Source organism: Pituophis catenifer, unplaced genomic scaffold (assembly GCF_029215685.1).
Source record: "Pituophis catenifer annectens isolate HBS135680 unplaced genomic scaffold, rPitCat1.0.hap2 SCAF_2, whole genome shotgun sequence".
Classification (NCBI taxonomy): Eukaryota; Metazoa; Chordata; class Lepidosauria; order Squamata; family Colubridae; genus Pituophis; species Pituophis catenifer.
In genome coordinates, this window is record NW_027256882.1 from 127,846,263 (window position 1) to 127,866,766 (window position 20,504).

The following is a 20,504-nucleotide window of genomic DNA, read 5'->3' on the forward strand; positions in this document are numbered from 1 at the left end:
TGAACATTCTCTGAAGGATCAAATAGATGCCAAGCATTTTTATTGTTGCATTACCCTTTTTTTAAGGCCACAAGGATTTAATTGTACTATGGTAAACAGAAGGGTGTCAAACTTACAATCCTCCATTCACTGCCCGCCAGTGAATGGAGGATTGGCTTAGTACCATACAAACACACACAGCATGTGAGCAACAGTCTGAAACAAGGTGACAACTTGTGGATTTCATTCAGGTACTATATATGCTTTGTACAGAACATACCACATCAGACTGCCCCACTTGTTCAGGCAGGGAAGGTATGCTACAGACCCTGTCAATCAAAGAATTCCAACTGGCTGAATCTAGGAAAAGGGCCTTCTGTGCCACTGCCACTGCACTGTGGAACATCTTGCCCTCAGAAGTGAGGAAAGCTTCCAATCTCTTGGCCTTCTACAAAGGGCACAAAACTTGGCTTTGTCACAGAAGCCCAAACAATGATGGGGTTCGCTGGCCACATGGGAATCTTGCCCCCTGTCTGTATTAACAACTGCTAATCCCCATCTTGGAATTCTTTACCTTCTGAAATTTTAATAATGTTGTTTTTATTATTTTAAAACTTTTAATCCCAAATTATTCTGATTTTAATGTTTAATTCTATTGATGATATTATACACTGCCCAGAGCCCCTCTCCAAGGAAGACAGGCAGTTAAGAAATAGGAAATACAATATATATCTATATCTATATCTATATCTATATCTATATCTATATCTATATCTATATCTATATCTATATCTGTTTCTGTCTGTCTGTCTGTCTGTCTGTCTGTCTGTCTGTCTATCTATGAAGACACACAGTTCTGTACTTATGCAGATAAACTGAGGAGCTGCTACCCTCCTAGTTCAATAACCAGATGTCACAGCTCATGTTGGTGCCTATTGGCTTGCCACTGGAAGCAAGGAACTGTGACAGTGCCAGTTGCAGTGGAAACAGGCATCCCCACTTGCCTTCCTGCCACAGCTTTCTAAATCTTCCCTCTGCCAACTGCAGCTGGTGTCCTTCAAGGCCTCTTTGGGTTCCATGCCCATTAGTCAGGTATAAGTGAATGACAACTTTGGGCAGAAGCAGGAAGTAGCAAAGGCAGCATTCCTCAGCAATCTAGGTTAACCTGACTGAGTGGGGAGTCTATCTTCTGATGGGAAGGAGGGTGGAAGGTCATCCCTACCCAGCTGGCAGGAAAAAGGATGCACTTCTGGCTATGCTCTGCCATTTGGAAAAGAAGATGCTGAATTCTTCACTGGGCTGTCCCTCCAGGGATCTTTCTTATGCATTGCCCAAGGTCTGCACTTGAATAGTAGGCCCTAGCACATCACTGCCCTATTTGCTTCCTCGAACTAAGTTTACTTTACTTCTCCTCCCACAAGTCCCAAAAGAGTGGTCTAGTGCTGGCGATTTTCACTTGCATCATCCTGAAATTTTAAATTTGATTTGAAGCCCAAAATCCCCATGTTTAATAACAAATGTAAAACATAAAATAGGATTTTTCCTTGTGTGCCACTGTATTCATTTGATTTAATAAATTTTATTTTATATAAATAAAATATATTTTTATATTTTATTTTTTAAAAAATATAGTCTTTTATTTAAAATATATTTTATATTTATTTATTTTTTATAAATATTTTTTATTTTTATTTAACAATCCATTAAAAATTATCTATACAGGACATTAAAACGGATTAGTCCAAACAATACATAATTGTGAATTTAATAAACCTCCTTATATTGAATTTAATAAACCTCCTTATATTGACGCCAAAACCTCTAACTGGTCTCTCCCAATCTTTTTCCCCAACAGCAAATTCAACAATAACTGAAGGAAAAGGAATGGACAGAGTAAATTTCCTGGTTTGCTATTGATTGCTCCTCTGGATGAGAACAGAATGGTAATTACAGTATTATAAATTATCTTAAAAGCTCTATCTTTTGCACTAGGAAAAACATGCAGTATACCACAAAATAGAAAAAGAAAAGATATCCAGCCAAAAAAGAAATGGGAAAAAAATCAACTTTTTTTAGTCACCTGAAATTACCCATTAACACTACAATTAAAGAAATGCATAAAGAAAAAAAGAAAAATCCACCCACGCAGATTACTCTTCATGGGAAAGCCACACAGCAGAACTAATAGTTTGGTATTCTCTTCTACATTTTGGGAAAAAAAAAAAAATAACAGCGGTAACACTGTCCTGAAAAATGTAGTTTAACTGGTTCTTCAGCATGTTGAATAAATTGGTACAAAAAAAATGAATTTAACTGGTTGTGCAGGAACATGGAAAAAGTTCCCGGAGGCAGTTTTTTTGAAAAGTACTATATTACCTCTTGTGAGGATTAAACATTCCTAGTACCAATATTAGTGCTTATGCAGTAGCAATTACAAATTAAAATAAAAACTTGTTCTTTATGATAGCGCAGTTTAATTCATTGTATCGCCAATGCTCAAGAAAGAAAATATTATCAATATGGCCAGAAGTATCAAATAGTACAGAAACTATTTTTGTTTGTTTGTTTAATATGCCACTTATCACACTATCAGGCAAATGAATTGTTATCCTAGACTTATAGATGTCATCTTCCCCCCTCCTTGGCTTTGTCTATGCAAAGGACATTTGCTTGTAGATATGAGTTTACAATTTGTTTAGTCAGAATCAGCATTCAATACCAAGAAAGATTTGTAATAGAGCTAGACAATACTATTCTACCTGCAAACTTCTTCCCTTGCATCTGTGAAGTGAACTATGATTTCATATTCTTGGTTAAAACAAACAACAGATGACAACAACAGACCTAAGGGCAGGCATCCAATGTCCTATTAATTTATTCCACAGACACTGGATTGAAAAAAAAAGGCTCATCAGAACCCAAGCACATTCTTAGGGATCAAGGGTGGCAGATCATGAAGCAAAACTGGTTACCCAGCAAACAAGAGATGGAACAGATAATCCTAACTTCTGCTGACTTTTAGAAAGAGAGATTTAGGTACGGTAATGGAGAAATGAGAAAAAACTTGGAATGATTAGTGATCCAAGAGTGCCATTAGAGAGCAACACCAATGACCCAAAGAGACAACTGAAGGTACATGGATTTGTTTGGTAAAATCTGGAGATTGAAGCAATACAAGGAAGGTGGAAGCAAGAACATATTTGCTAGGAAGCCCTGTGAAATTATTCAGTAGGAGAATGGAGCAAGCTGTAGAGTGTGCATGGGAGCATGAAGCATGGACAGAATGACTGGTCAAGGGAGGACTCTAGTTGTTATATCTTCATGATTTTAAGAACATGGCTAATTTTTAGTCTCACAGGTCTGCCCTACATGAAATTTATTTTTGCTACTCAAAAACCATACCTGTTGTATAATTTTGATCAAATTACTATATCCAATATATCAACCATTTGGTATTCATTAGACTTTTGGAAATATTTAAAATGAGGAATATTTCTCCATAGCAATTGGTTCCTATTCATTGCAAGAATACTCTGTTCTGGGCAGTTGTTAAGACCGAAAATAAGATGAAAAACCCTGGCTTGTAAGTAATACACATAAAACAGAACTGGATGGCCTTGTCAACCATAAGTTAAACATGAGTCAGCAGTTTGATGCAGCTGCTAAAAAAACAATGCTATTTTGGGGTACATCTATAGCAGCTTACAGTCCAAAATATACACAGTACTTTACTTGCCCTATCAAAGCCATTTAGAATACCATGTCAATTTCTGGACATCACCACTGAAGAAGGACAGTGGTGAATTGGATTAAGTTCATAGGAGGACTACCAAGGTCTGGGAACCAATATCCAGATATATTTAGCCTGTAATAAATTTGATGGTCAAATATATACAGTGAGGAAAAGCGCTTATTGTTTATTGCTCTAGAGGGCAGGAGCAGAACCAATGGGTTAAAATGAAAATGAATCAGGTTCAGGCTAGGCATCAGGAAAAACGTCTTGATTATATAAGTTGCCAGTGTAGAGAAGTTTCCTCATAAGCTAGAAAACTAGAGGTTTTCAAGCATAGGCTTCCACACTGAACAGGGGTTGAACTACATGATTCGTAATGTCTCTTATTTTATTATTTATTTATTTATTTTATTTATTTGATTTGTATACCGCCCTACTCCCGAAGGACTCAGGGCGGTGAACAGCCAACAATAAAATACATAAATACACAAAATTTAAAAACCCGATAAAATCAAATTAAACTTTTTGGCCCAGACAAATTAAAATACCCCAATAATTTAAAAACAGATTAAAATTTACATATTTAAAAAGGGAAGAGATCAGGCCAAGCCCGCTTGATGGAATAAAAAGGTCTTCACAGCACGGCAGAAGGAGCGCAGATCCGGGATCCTCCGTATCTCCGGGGGGAGCTCATTCCAGATGGTAGGTGCCCCCACAGAGAAGGCTCTCCCCCTAGGGGCCGCCAGTCAACACTGTTTGGCTGACGGCACCCGGAGGAGTCCCTCTCTATGAGAGCGTACTGGCCGGTGGGAGGCTATTGGTGGTAGTAGGCGGTCCCGTAAATAACCAGGCCCTAAGCCATGGAGCGCTTTAAAGGTGGTAACCAAAACCTTGAAGCGCACCCGGAAGACCACCGGGAGCCAGTGCAGCTCGCGCAGGAGAGGTGTTACATGGGAGCGCCATGTCGCTCCCATTACCACCCGCGCGGCCGCACTCTGCGCCAGTTGGAGCCTCCGGGTGCTCCTCAAGGGGAGCCCCATGTAGAGAGCATTACAATAGTCCAGGCGGGAGGTGACGAGGGCATGAGTGACCGTGCATAACAAGTCCCGATCCAGAAAGGGACGCAACTGGCGAATCAGGCGGACCTGATAAAAAATCCTCCCGGTCATGGCCGTCAAGTGCTCTTCTAAAGACAGCCGTGAATCCAGGAGGACGCCCAAGTTGTGAGCCCTCTCCGTGGGGGCCAATGATTCGCCCCCAATAGTCAGTGATGGCGTCAACTGGCTATATCGGGACGTCGGAAACCACAGCCACTCGGTCTTGGATGGGTTGAGCCTGAGCCTGTTCCTCCCCATCCAGATCCGTACGGCCTCCAGGCACCGGGACATCACTTCAAGGGCATCTCTTAAACTCTATGATTCTTTAACTCGAAATATTATACTACTCTGAAAAATGAGATCACATAAAGGAATGAAATGCCAGTCATACTCAAAAAAGATGTAGGCTGTTAAATATTTGTTCAACTAACCAATTAAGTAGTATATGCCTCCTACTACGGTTGAAATGGAGGAAGACATTCAAGGATTTTACAATGAATTGCAAGAGGTATTAGATGCAACATCAGTAACATTATTATAACGAGTGACTGGAATACAAAAAGTGACAAAATGAAAGACAGCAATCAAAGCAAGAATTTGATATGGTGAAGGTAATCAGGTTTTGTGAAAAAAAATTCTTAGTTTATTACTAATATTTGCCTCAAGCAACATACACTCTACAAATGACATCTCTGGATGGACATAAACAAATTGACTCCATAATAGAAAACAGTAAATGGATAAGTCCAATTCAGTCTCAAACATTTTTAGATATAAATGATAGAAAAGACTGAATTATTGGTAGCAAATATACAAGGTAGACTTAGAAAACTAAAGGGACAAACATGTGCCAACAAAATATGTTCCGGCGGATTTAAGATCAAAATAAGGAATCAATTGAAAATGCTTAGAATGTGAGGAAAATTACAATTAAGGAACTATGGGAAAAGGTTAAGTGTTGTCTTTTCACTATTTCAATTGAAAATGGTAACAAAGAAATAAAACAAACAAAAATACAAGATCAGAGCATTCACTGAAAAATGTATAGCTAAGATGAAAATTACTCTCATCATAGACAATATTTAATAGGCAAATGAAATTAAAGGAAGATAGAAAAGCTATATTGAAACTATTGAAAAATTTTGCAGAATGACAGGAATATTTGTAGAGGGATTCCTAGAAAGTTATCAAAAAAAGAGTAAAAGCAATCCTCAACGACTGCAATTGGAATAAGAATTTCCATTACTAATCAAGGCGGTTGTTCAATGAGTCATGCCCAATTTTGCAACTTTTTTTTTTGCCATGGTTGTTAAACAAATCATTGCAGTTAAGTGAATCACATGATCACTAAGCAAATCTTCTTTTTCTTCTTCTTGTGCCATGTCTGTCATCGGATATTGGCGATCATGTTGGCAATTCTATTTTTGTCAACAGCCGTATGAAAAAGTGCTACTGTGTTTTGTCCAAACCAGTCCCTTAGGTTTCGAAGCCATGATGTTCTTCTTCTGCCTGGGCTTCATTTGCCTTCAATCTTTCCCTGGAGGATTAAGTGAAGGATGCCGTATTTTTCTGGGTGTCGCATCACATGTCCAAAATTGTCTAACTTTCGCTTTTTAATGGCTTTGATTATTTCCCTTTGCTTTCCCAGGCAGCTTATCACCTCCTCATTTGTGATTTTGTTAACCCAGCTTATACGTAACAGCCGTCTCTAAATCCACATTTCAAATGCTTCTAGTTTCTTCAAGTGGTTTTCTGTCAGAGACCAACTCTCTACACCACAGAGCAGGATAGAAAAGATGTAACATCTGACAAGCCTGATTTTCAGTCTTAGGCTTATGTCATGACTGCAGAAGACCTTTTTCATTTTGAAGAATGCTGTTCGAGCTTTCTCTATCCTTGTCTTTACTTCACTGATCATGTCCCAGCATTCATGTGAATTAAAACCGAGGTACATGATCCTTTCAACTTTTTCTAATGGTATTCCTTCCAAATTTATCAGTGGTAAATTAATGGGTTGCAAATTAATGGAAGCAAATCTGACTTCCTCCATTGACTCTGCTTATGGGAAGATGGCTGGGAAAGGAACAAATAGCAATAACATGACCCTGGGACACAGCAACAACTGTAAATACATTATTGTTGCCAAGCACCTATATTTTGATTATGTGACCGTGGGGATGCTGCAACAGGGATACGTGTGAGGACCAGTTGTAAGTTCCTTTTTCAGTGGTGTTGTAACTTCAAATGGTTGCTGAAAAAATGCTTATAAATTGAGGATTAGCTGTAGATGCAGATGAAATGTTCACTGAACTATTTAAATCTGCAGGTCTAGAGAAAGTTAACATCTTAACTGCTCTATATCAACAAATATGGTTTACACTTTGGAATAATTACTGTCATATACTTTTAGCAAAGAAAGGAAATGGAACCCACTTCACTGTAGTATTATCTGTTCTATTTTCACTTCCAAAAATGGCAAGGAAAGAACAAGAAAAGGAAAAAAAATAATGGATCTGATACAATTTTGATCAGGGTACTTTTCCAATAGTTAGTTTTAACAGTTCAGTCATGTCCGACTCTTAGCAACTTTATAGGCAAATTCTCTCCATACTACCCTGTCAAGTAAAGCTATGAGTATTTTGTTGATCTATTAGAAAGAGAGCAAAGGATTAATTGGCTACTTTCTTCTAAGAAAGGAAACAATAAAAACAAAGTTATCTGAAAAAGTTGGTGTTTATTTCCTCTACAGCATCTTGCACGTCATCTGCTAAATTATGTTCAACGTTAGATTAACATTCTAGCTCTTGATAGCATGAATCTCTAAATATATACAGAAGTGATCCAGAATATAGTAATTCTTATTTTCCTATGAATCACAAGTTTAAGACATTTAAGCATTAAACTGATGTATTTTTGCTCCCCAAATTGCCTACACTGCCAAACTTGCTCAGACTTGTAACATCCCACCAAAGTAGGAGATTAGAAGACATTAAGGAGGACAAAAGAGTGCTTCAAAAGGTGCTACACGTAAGTCAATGATTGTGCAAGCGGAACTGGAAAAGCACACAGGAAGGGATTGTGTAAAAAGTTCACAATTTTGGAGTATAGCTAGTCTTCAAATAGCATTTGCTGTTTATCAGGATGTTAAAATATAAAGTCTCTTTCATTTAAAACTCAATGACTTCATCAAATGTAATTTAAAATGAGATATGCAAGTGGAGATGTGCTGTATAAACAATAACTAAAAATATATAAAAACTTGGCTACATTATCTGAAAGAGAGCAATAATATTTACTTTATTTAAAATGTAGAGATTGTCTGACTCCCAATGATTCTGAATCAGTGGTGAAATTCAATTTTTTTTACTACCGGTTCTGTGGGCGTGGCTTGGTAGGCATGGTATAGCTTGGTGGGCGTGGCTTGGTGGGCGTGGCAGGGAAAGAATACTGCAAAATCTCCATTTCCACCCCACTCCAGGGGATACTGCAAAATCTCCATTTCCACCCCACTGCAGGGGAAGGATACTGCAAAATCCCCATTCCCTCCACACTCCTGGGAGAAGGATATTGCAAAATCTCCATTCCCACCCCACTCTGGGACCAACCAGAGGTGGTATTTGCCGGTTCTCCCAACTACTCAAAATTTCCCCTGCCGGTTCTCCAGAACCTATCAGAACCTGCTGGATTTCATTCCTGTTCTGAATGGTTTACAATTAAAAAGAAAAAGAAATATTGAGCAGCCTGATATATATATACCTGTGTCTATGGAAGGACTATAACTCAGTTTTTTTTTTCTAGTCTGGTACCTTAATGACTACTCCACAGAAAAAAATCCAACTGGGGTACAACTATCACCCAGCCCAAAGTCTGGGAGAATAACCAGGTCTTCAATAGTTTCCTGAACATCTGGATTTCTGAGGAGATAGCATTCCAGAACCCACAACAGAGAAGATCTGTTTCCTGGATCCCATTAGATGAAACTGCTTAATTGATGGGATTCAAAGCACACCCACTCTGTTCAGTCTCTTTTCTATTAGGAATGAGATAATGACACTGAATATTTCTAAATCCCTATAATGTGTTAGTAATGAAAATATTTTTTCTGACAAATTGGAATTCCACAGACAAATCTAAATATGGGAGCAGTAATTACTAAACCTTTATCAATGTCTTTCCCCCCTAAATTGTACTGAATGTCAGAAGACATAGCCTGCTTTAAGAGATGCAAGTCCTTTAGTATATTATGAAACCTATGCATTTTTATCCAGATTTTTTTTTTCAAATGATATGCCAAGACACACTGGCATTATTTCGTGCCAGTTGCATTGTACAAAATGTTGTTAACAATGATAACAATCAACACTGCATAAAACCTAGAATTACATCGCCTCCAATATGATTATTGTACTCATCCTCTTTTGAAGGGTGTCACCTATCAGGTGATTGGTCCATATAAATGTAACAATTATACAATACTGGATGAAAGTACAATTAGTTCACCTCAAGAGTGGAAAACAGCTACCAGCTTTTCTAGGTCAATTTTCCAGGACCAGTTATATCCATTAATGAAGAAAACAAGAAGCATCCTGTCTCTGAGGCTGTGCTCCCTGAACTTGCATATCCAGGTATTTTATTCTATTGCCTGCAGTTTAATACAATACCTACTGCACCTGCAGATTTTGCTCTACTTCAGCCCAGTTGAGCAGGTCTGCCCAGAAGCTACCACTTCCAGGGAGTGGCTGGCTTTTAATAAGCTCTTAGATGCACTGGGATCATGCCCAGAGGCCAGCATCACTTCCCTAGCTTTCTTCAGATTGACAAACATATAAAAGAAACCAGATTAACTTTCTTAAAGAAACCTTTGCGACTCTACAGAATCTATTGATTTCCAAGTATGGATACATTGGTCTCTTTTCCAGTCTGCTTCAGATTAGTAATATTTGAAAAGTAAAGGTCCGTGGTTTATTTTAAGTTACCTTCGTATTTACTCTAATTCTTTCTTTAAAGGGTGTACACTAGTCAATCCAATATTTATCAGTTTGGCTTGCATGGATACAAACTAAAAGAAAAAACCAACAAATTCTGTGACAATCAGATTCCTAGATACTGTCACAATAAATACATGCTGGTTGCCAAGCACTTGAATTTTGATCATGTGACCATGGGGATGCTGCAATGGTGGTTAAGTGCAAGGACCAGTCGTAAATCATGTTGTAACTTTGAAAAGTTGTTAAATGAACAGTCATAAAGTTGAGGACTGCCTAAAAGAAAAATAATACTGGCAAAGGCAAAGAAGGACCGACTATTGCATTAAAAAGACCTAACTATATGCTCAACCTAATTTATTTCAAAAATTTAGAAAACTAAAGCTGACAAGGAAATAATATACTGTATCCCTAACAATGGGGGCTACACAAATCTCAGCAACTTTTATATCACAAGCTCCACACAAACAGAACTTCAAATTGAATTTGCACCCTCTAGCATGCATGGAGACAGATACCAATTAGGACATATCTATAGTTGTCATGGAGTACATGAAATCCCAAGCCAGCACAAAAAAATTGGCTAACTTAAATAATCAGGTAACAGATGTTTTACCCGTTGAAGAGTAGAACTTTTAGATTGGCCACCTAAAAGATCATTTTTAGTATCATCCTGACTTCCTTGATTTGACAATTAGAAAGCAAGGCAAATCAATCAGTAGCTTGTTGTTCTTTCTTTGCAACATCCAAGTTGAACCATCATACCATATTTCCCCATGTCTTTGCTATTCAGTGTTCATTTCCAGGGTATTTTTTGGGTCTGACATATCCTATCTTTCTCTCATGTGTCTTAGCACTAAGCTCCAATGTAACCAGATATCTCCCACATTTCTCCCACATTTTTTTAAAAAAACCAACCCTCTGGTTCCAGCTCAAAAAGAAACCAAAGTAGAGCATTTTCAGCCTTTCTAAGCCAGGCCCCTTAATTATGACCTTATTGACCAGGAATAGCATTTATTTTAAAACGATGGAATCTAGGACAAATGGCTTCTACAGGGCTCATACAATTAAATATATCATCCAGTGTGGAATTTGTTTTTCATAAGCAGCAAAGCAGTCACATGGCATACTTCATGTCTATGGAGATTCTCAGTCATCCAGGTCATGGTTGTCCCAAAGGTGCTTTTTTCAAGAGGCAACTGGACTTTCTTTGTTTTTTCCTTGAAGAAGTTTCACACCTCATCCAAGAAGCTTCTTCAGTCAGAACTGAAGCTGAGTTAGAAGGGAAACGTCTTCAAGGAAAAAACAAAGAAAGTCCAGTTGCCTCTTGAAAAAGCACATTTTCAATTTATTATTTATCATGACTGAAAAAAGGAACATGTATTTAGATTAGATAATTTTATTTTAATGTATTTTTTAATGTTAAACCTTTCTTCAGATAGGCAGATGGAAAAAAGAATTCAGGGAAGCTTAAGATCAAGCACTAGATCACACAGATGAGAATGCAAAGATGAATGCAAAATGTAGGTAAAAAGTTGAGTTTCAAGGCATAAATAGAAGGTTGAAAAAACTAGAAGCAGATGAAAGGTAAAGACCAGGTTCTATTATCTGTTTGTGATCTATATATAAAAAAGTGAAAACCACTCACGCCATAATCACGAAATCTCCAGAACCGTAAAGCCTACAAACTTGAAATTTGCTATGTATGTTCCTCTTGGCTTTTAGGTGCTCACTAAGAAAGGATTTTTCAAAATGACCATCAGAACATTAGTATTTCCTATATTATTATTAACACGCTCTGATGCTAAGGAGTTCTACTCCCCCTCCCCACCTGAAATCTGTTCCATGCTCTGATGCTAAGGAGTTCTACTCCCCCTCCCAACCTCAAAAGAAATCTGTTCCAAATGCAAAACACAAGCAGAGGAGAGGAGTTTCATTTTCAGTTTTACTTTCACAGCAGCAAGCAGCTTTATTACAGAACAGTTGAGCTAAGCCACAACTGTTCCAGTCTCCTTCCTGCTCACACAGCAAATACTGTTTGAGTTTCCAAACACCCCTCAACTCTCTCACATACTGACAGGATGCTAGCCAGATGAATATCGATGGATGCTGCGGGCTGGGACATTCTACTCCCCCTCGCCCTGTTCCAACTGCCAGTTGCATTATATTAACACACTCTGATGCTATGGAATTACACATTCTACATTAGAGTCGAGGTGGCGCAGTGGTTAGGGTGCAGTACTGCAGCTACTTCAGCTGACTGCTAGTTCAGCAGATCAGTGGATCAAATCTCACCGGCTCAAGGTTGACTCAGCCTTCCATCCTTCTGAGGTGGGTAAAATGAGGACCCAGATTGTTGGGGGCAATATGCTATTTAGTATACTGTCTTTGGTGTAAGCTGCCCAGAGTCCTCGGAGAGTGGGCGGCATAGAAATAATAATAATAATAATAATAATAATAATAATAATAATAATAATGATGATGATGATGATGATGATGATGATGATGTTGTTGTTGTTTCAGGCTGTAAGTGTCAATTTATCAAGCCCGAGCACATAATTTCATAGCGAAGCACGGGCATCCAGCAAATATATGCATGAAATATCTCTTAAGGCAACTTGGGAATGCAGTTGGTATAAAATAGTAGCTATTGGGATGTTAGCATGTAGGACAACTATTGCAATATTGGATCAATTGTCTGACTAACCCTTGTGGATGGTGCTTGAGAATGAAACAGCCATATGGTGACAAAGTGGAGTAATGAAGTATGCAATGTCACAAAGGTGTTTTTTCAAGAGGCAATTGGACTTTCTTTGTTTTTTTCTTGACAATGTTTTACTTCTCATCCAAGAAGCTTCTTCAGTCAGAACTGAAGAATACTTCTTGGGTTAGAAGCGAAACGACTTCAAGGAAAAACTAATAATTTAGCTATTGTATTGAGTAGCAACTGGTTTTTTTCAGATTCTCTTAACGATAGCCCCATATTACAATAGCATAGTTCCTGATATGCTGTTGTAGTAGATATTATGAATATGATTGTGTAAACATGTTAGCACTGCCATCTGGAACCACCAACACCCTAAAGTAATGCCAGATCAAGAAACACTCCTAGGTGGAAATCTGACAAGAAAAGTGCAAGCCCTTCAGAACAGGTTGAATCTTAATCTCAAAGCCTGATTTTCTACTGATTAACAATGCGTCTGTTCTGCATGCATTTAATTTGATTATGCTCACTCAAATACAGCAAACAATATCAGTTACTTCTTTGGTGCTAGATGATGAAAAGCAGCAGAACCTAGCAGTTGTGCCTCTCTATGATTGCATAAATTTGCATATATTATATAAGACTAAAGAAGTATTTTGAGAGGGAATTTAAATTATAGAACATGTGCTGTCTAGGTTTCATCTGTAAGACAACACAAGAAAATACTAAGTTGAGGCAAAGGGTTGCGTATGCATCTCACGGGTCCTCAACAGATTTCTCCACATAACTTTTAAAAAAGAAAGACATGGCTTGCAGCACTTTTCCTGCTGTTTATGTATCAATCTGAAAAGCAAACTAGATTTATCACTATTTTCTGAAAGCAAAATAAACAAATTTACAAAGCACAGCTGCCAACCACAGTTTTACATAGTTTTGCATAGGTCTGGAGGCTCTCTCCTCATCCCCAGACGTTGGTCTGCAAGCAATCTCAGGTGCTTTATAATTTTCTGTAATTATGTATGGTCAAGAGAAGCCAGAGCAGGAATCTTGATTCCTGTAAGCTTCTTTATGATTTCCATTTTAGACTTCTTCTGAAGAAGAGTAGTCATCACTCTAGGCTTGAATGATATATTCATTAGAAAACAAACCAAGGACAATTTGAGGAAAATTGCTACTGGGTGTGTAGAAAGCTAAACTGTAGTTGGTGGCAGTTATATCTAAAAGCATCCCCTATGTAAATAAGGAAACATTATACCACCTATTTTGTCTTCACTTTAAAATGGAAGGAGCAAAAGGAGCATGTCCCATTGGCAAGACATTCAAGAAATCACTTCTTAGTTTAGCATACTGCATTAATAATTTCATAGGCCATGAAAGTTATGAGGCCAGACAGAGAATTCAATTGCCCAATAAACAATATTATCTTCAATTGGAGAAACATTAAAATTACCATCATATTATTGAACCATAGCCAGGAAGGATAGGCACAATTGCATAAGAACATTCATTTTTGTAAAGCACAACAAGAAGAGTTCTTTTCATGTTAAAGGATCATGTGGGGATTGTAAAAAATACTGTTAAGAAATATACTTTTTGAAAATATGGAGCAGATTCCTTTTTACATTTAAAAGCATATATTTCTTGGGACCACACCCTGGTCACTTCCCATTTGGGTTAAGATTAGAGTTTGGACCACTGCTATGCACTCTATATGGGACTGCCCTTGAAGAACATCTAGAGCATGGGTGTCAAACTCCCAGCCCACGGGCCAGATGTGTCACACACTGGCCATGCCCACACCTAGTTTAGCGAAGGGGGAAAAAATTGTGATGTGTCACGTGACATTGCCGTGACGCCGCAAGTTTGACACCCCTGGTCTAGAGGCTTCAGTTGGTTAAAACACAGTGGCATGCATATGCAAATCCATATTTCTTTTGAGGGAGCTGAATTAGTTGCCAATTTGTTTCTGGTGATGGTTATCAGCTTTAAAGCCCTTACATGGGGTTATCTGATGGACCACCTGTCCCCAATTACATCTACCTGCCCCACCAGAAAAGAAAGGCAGGGCAAGTTGCGGGTCATAACTATCAAGAACGTACATCTGGTGAAACCTAAGAAAAAGTCCTTCTCTCTGGTGGTTTCCTCCCTTGAGAAAATCATTCCCCCAGACATAAGATTGCCCCCCCCCCCATTTTTTTTTCTACAAGGCCTTGAAAAACTGACTTTATCAGCGGGGACCCCATCTGAAACCAATCAAATGGCTGATTTTGTTTCTGCCACTGTGGATAGGGGAAAGTTTAAATTGTGAAATTTTAACTGTGGATTTTTAATGTTGTACACATCTGGAATTACTGTGAGTTGCACAACTACATAATTGTACTACATAAATGTATGTATAAATAAATCAATATGTTTTCAAATTTAATATTAACTTTGGGCTCTAGCCTAGCCTTTCCCATAATGGTCCAGATATAATGGATTACAAGTCCCAGAATTATCAGACAGGATGTCATGTATACCAGTGCTTATTTGGGATGATGGGAATCAAAGAGTCGATTCTATCCACAGTTTGCACATAGAACTGAAAATAAATATCAATTCTTTCTTCCTTCCTTCCTTCCTTCCTTCCTTCCTTCCTTCCTTCCTTCCTCCCTCCCTCCCTCCCTCCCTCCCTCCCTCCCTCCAAGACACTTCAGAGTTTTCCCTGAACTTCCACCTGCTGCTCTGCTTAATAGAATTGTATTATTGATCTTTGCACTCAAGCAGCATCCTGGCACTAAGTCCTAGATCTAAGAATCAAACTATATTATGCAACTATTCCATCTTTATCTCCTTATTGAACTTCTCTACTAAGAAAAGTGCCGGGAATACACAGTGCAATTAAAAATGGATTGTGACAACAAATGAGCCTCCTGTAAAATTGGCACTAACTTGATTTTTTCTCTTTTTGCCAGGCTAAACATCAGTTTATTCATATATACAATAACACACAGTAATCATGTAATAATAGTACAATTCTCACACAATATGCTTAGTGACTGTTAAAGAAAAAATTAACTTAATCAATGTCCTGCTGAAATGACTTGGTTCCATTTAACAATCCTAGGGCTGCCAACTGCTGACAAGCTTTGGCAGGTTTCTACAGCACACAGTCTTGCCGTTTCTGGACAGAAGTTATTATGAGGACAAACGTAGGGGGGAGGTGGAAGTTATGTTACAGAATACAAGTATTCTCGCTGAAAGATCAGAGTAAGAAAATACAAACCAAGTCATGTCCTGGGTTGCAGCCTGCAATGATCATTTGGTCTTAGTTATGAACTCCCTGTTACTCCGAAATGATTTCAAAGATTTTAAACTGAGAAACGTGCCTGTGTCATGTTCCATTCCCCTTGACAGGAGACTATTGACTCAGAGAGTGACACAAATACTGCTTGTTGAAGGCAACAAACATGACAAAAGTTCTGCTCGATAGCTCGAATGCTGAGGCAACATCAAATGAAAGCAATAGAGGGAAACACATGAACTGTAGCTTCAGGCTGAAGTAATATCAGGTGCATCTCTACACCCTCAGGGCTTAACTCCTACACTTTTAAGTCCCTCCCATTGAAACAGCCTCCTTCAGTTTCACTTAATCAGGCAGTGAACAGGTACTTCTCTCTCAACACTGACAGCAACAGTTTAATAGTTCCGAACAACTTGGATCCGAGTTCCCGAACTCGCAGGTAAGTTAACTTTCAATCACTGAACGATTTACAAAATGATTTAAAAGAAAAGACGAGCAGCTAACTAAAGTATGTTAGTTAAGTGTATTCCTTAGGATGTTCTGCCTTTCTGGCAAGACAGAGTTTTTCCAGTACAGGTGCATTATACTTAAAAGCAGATTTATGAAATAATGTGTAATTTGTTATTTAAATCTGTACAAAACCTTGTCTATTTACTATATTATTTTGTCCAAGCTAAGGTGCTATTACAGCTATTGTTAAGATGAATTTATTAATTTTCAGTGTAAAATACAACTTTTAAACATATCCCTCATTTAACACATTCAAGTGAAGTATTCTTACTTGTTTAAATATTTAAGTTAAGAAGCCAAGTTTTCAGATGTATTCAAATGAGTATAGTATCAGTCACTATGACAGTCATAGTTAAGGCTTTGTTAAGATGTGTGTGTGTGAAATATGTGAGAGAAAAGTATATTGTATTGTTAATTTACTTTGGAAAATAAATAAATGAATGAATACCTATTGTGATTAGTATAAAATGGGCTTAAGTTACTTTAAAAATGTAGAACCAAATAATTCCTGTGTTTGGAATTTATAAATGCAAAATCTTTTTTCATTATAGTTCATGCTGACTTCTACAGAATTTATCCTTTTTGCTCATTTTATATCCATCATCAAGCATGCAATTTTTTATTTTTGTTAATAAAATCATTCATTTTAGTTTTAAACTTTAGCAATCCAGAAGGGTGGAGTAGTTAATCACTGGAAAATCTGGGCTGGAATAAAACTCAGAAATCTCATTCTTGCAAAATGCTGGATAGGTGACAGTGGCATGATTTTAAGTTATGCAATAATGCCACATCACAATATTTTAATCATAGCATGCCCTTCTAAAATGCTCCACCTCAACAAAGACTCGTCACCTAGATCAATATCACAAAAAAGAATGCTGCAACAACAGCAGACCATATGCATAATGTTCCTTAAAAATGGTTGCGTAGCCAGCCGTAGCTATGATATATTAAGCAAGATTGTTACACCAATGTGCTCTAAAGAATATTTTGAAACAGCACTTGTGAATGTTTTTTTAAAAAATGAAATACTGTATATTGGAAAAGTATTTGATTATTTTTCAGTGCTGAATTCAAAATATTTACACAGGTAATAACAAAGGCTAACAAATTAATATAGCTTTTGTCTTTTTAAAAGATTTATATAAGGGCAAACAAGACTTCAAATTTACTCCCAAATCTATAAAGGCTCATCCTTTCACAGGCATGACCACTGCCAGTTTAATCGGAAAAGCATAGAAACAGTGCTAGAATCAGAAAATGTATGTCCATATATATCTACCTGGCACTAGCACTATTTCAGTTTAGATTGTTTTGTTTCACAAAAATAGCAGTATGTATTTCATTTGAACTCTATTACTTACATCTTCAGGTAATATTCCCTTTTTTAAAACTAGGAATGACAATTAATGATTTTATATACTAAACATAATTCAGATTTATCACTAGCCTGTACCTATCTATAGTTAAAGTCATCCACGTTCATTCCAAATATATTATGGAATCCTTAAGACTGCAATTCTATACTTATTCGCAGGGGAATAAATTTAACAGAATACATATATTATTAACATACATTTTTGCTGTAAAGATTATTTTGCACCCAGTGCTTTCTCTATTTGAAATAACTATTATTTCAAAAAAGTTTGATTATTAAGTTATTTGTTATTGGAAAGACTGAGATGCAAGGTCCCATACACATGATAATTAACCATAGAAATTTGAAGTTTGCTTTAACTGTGCAATAAATTAATAGAAATTTAGTTTTAGCAAGGAAACACATACTACTTATTTTTTCCCTTTTTTTGTTCTTCAAGAATTAATGGTGCATACTGAGCAACCTTTTATTGTATTTCAGAATACTCTTATATCAGAATACAAATTCAAACTGCTATTGGCAGTTTGGGGACAGTTTGTTGTGGCAACAGAAACTTGAAGTATTATTTGCACAGAGGTTTATAAATTAGTACAAAGGTTGGAAAGAAACTGGTAGCACCTTTTCAGACTAACAAATTTTACTGAAAGGAATAAGTTTTTGTGAATTGTAACATCACATCATCAGATACTAATTATTTCATTAATAAAATGTTAGTCTGAAAACTTGTTATCAGACTCCTAACTTGGCTACAATAGACTACATAGTTTTCTTTACACAAAGAGATACTTTAGGTATAAGTTGAACTCACCAAATCTTTGATTATACAGCATTATCTAAATTTAAAATTGCATTGTTCAAGAACTATTTTGCTGCTTTGTGATGTGTATTTATTTTCTGTTAATATTGTCCAAATAAATTACCATGCATGTAGAAATTAATTCAAGCAACTATGTCAAAAAGCTAATGTACTAACATTCACTTGCTATTTTAATTATCTTCCAAACTGCAATACTATTTCTGTAGCTGAGATTCAGAGTCACCCATACTAGGGTTTACGATTTTCAAATAGTCCCTATATTTAATGGCACTTGCTTGAAACATTCTAAATTTGCAGCTGAAAAAAGCCCCACCAAATTCGACTTAAGCATCTTTTACATTCTAACCTATATCAGAAGAAAATAAAAATTACTTTTTCATCTTTTATGGAAAGGTATTCTAGAAATATCACTAATAAAGCAGAATGTAATGAATTAAAGGGAAGCAAAATTCATTCAGAATGATATACACTTTCATATTGTAAATGACGGGTCAATCTTTCATAATGAATAGAAAAATATTAAGTTCAAAAGTAACAGGAGAGGGTCAAGTGACATTGTAAAAATTAAAACAAAACATGGTGTGAATTTTCATTCACAAATATGAATTTAAAAATCCAGGAAGACCCACATAAAATTTAATTGACATATATTTGTTTTTAAGGAATTACAGATTGTATAGTTTAATTTGTAATCACAGGTATAATATTTTTACATTGAAAATATTAGATATATTTTAGATAGATATTTGTAGTTTAAACATTAATGGGAAAAAGTTTTCAAGAAATTGTAAAGCCATCACTTCCCTGTATTACTGTAGTTTCGGGTAACAGATACAGTATGTGGTTTTGCAACAGTCATCATTTTGATAATAGTGCTTACAGTTCATGATGAAATCATCACTTTTTAGATCTCTGCCATAACACATCTATAAAATCATGAGAACATAACTCTCAGAGATTCTCACGCCTTCAGAATCAGTACACATAATGGAACAAGTTAATACAAGCCCGTCTGACTTATCTGCAGAGCAAATCACAAGCCTGTATCCATTTGTTTTATTTCTAAGCGAAAGCAAGTAGATTATGCCTCTATAAATCAATGGATGCTGGACTCTTATTTTTTATACCTTAGAGACTAGCCATGCTACACAACAGCGAGTTCATTAGTAACATAATTAGAAACCAACAAAGAAATGGCAACAAGATGTCATTCCATAACTTAACATCAGACTTACTGTGGGATGTTGCAAATTATGCATACTAGCCGGTCCTTAAATATTTGCTTAGGCTGCTTAAAAAGCTTGTTTGCTCTCTAGTAGAGCTGGGTCAGCTCTCCAGGATGGAGTCAATCCCACTCCACCCTACTTCTCCCTAGCATGGAATCTCTTCCTCTTTCCCTAACTGGCTCAACTGGATTATGCTCAAGCTTCTACTTTTGTTACCAGGACCTGCCTTCTCTTCACATAGTCTCATCCACCTACAGTTCCCTCTCCCTCTGCTTTCATCTTTTCTCTGTCACATCCTGAGTGGATAGTCTTCCAGTGCTGTTTGTAAGAGTTCTCTTTAATTAATTCAACCAGAATTTCAGGTAGGAGACACCCCTGAACCTCAGGTCAGTTAATTAGGGTGCTACTCCAGACTTAGGTGCTTCCCCTTAGGGCAATCTTGTTTGTAAAGGCTAAGATTCTTCTAAATTAGCTTCACTTTTCTCATACTTGTAATTCATTTGGATTCAGGGGCAAACCCATACAGTTAAGTTTGAGTATGGCATCAAGTTATTCAGGATGGTGAGAGCCACAGCAAATGATGAAGAACTCTTTACAGTGAGGAATGTGTGGCAAAAAGGTCAAAGAGATTCAGTATTCATACTAAAGGGCAGAATTATCACTTCACATATAAATGGCTATATTTCCTCTTATAGAGAGAGCTATGTCTTGCCCAGAAAAGATATTTTAGAATTTTGGTGATAACTCACTAAAATATAAATGCAAGATATATCAGAAAGAGGAAATAAAGGC

At 36.9% G+C, this 20,504-nt stretch overlaps 1 protein-coding gene across 1 annotated transcript in view; it reads right to left on the reverse strand.

Annotated features, from left to right (window-relative positions):
• TBCD (tubulin folding cofactor D) overlaps positions 1 to 20,504 on the reverse strand; it is a 148,634-nt gene that overhangs the window by 83,845 nt on the left and 44,285 nt on the right. The window lies entirely within an intron of this gene.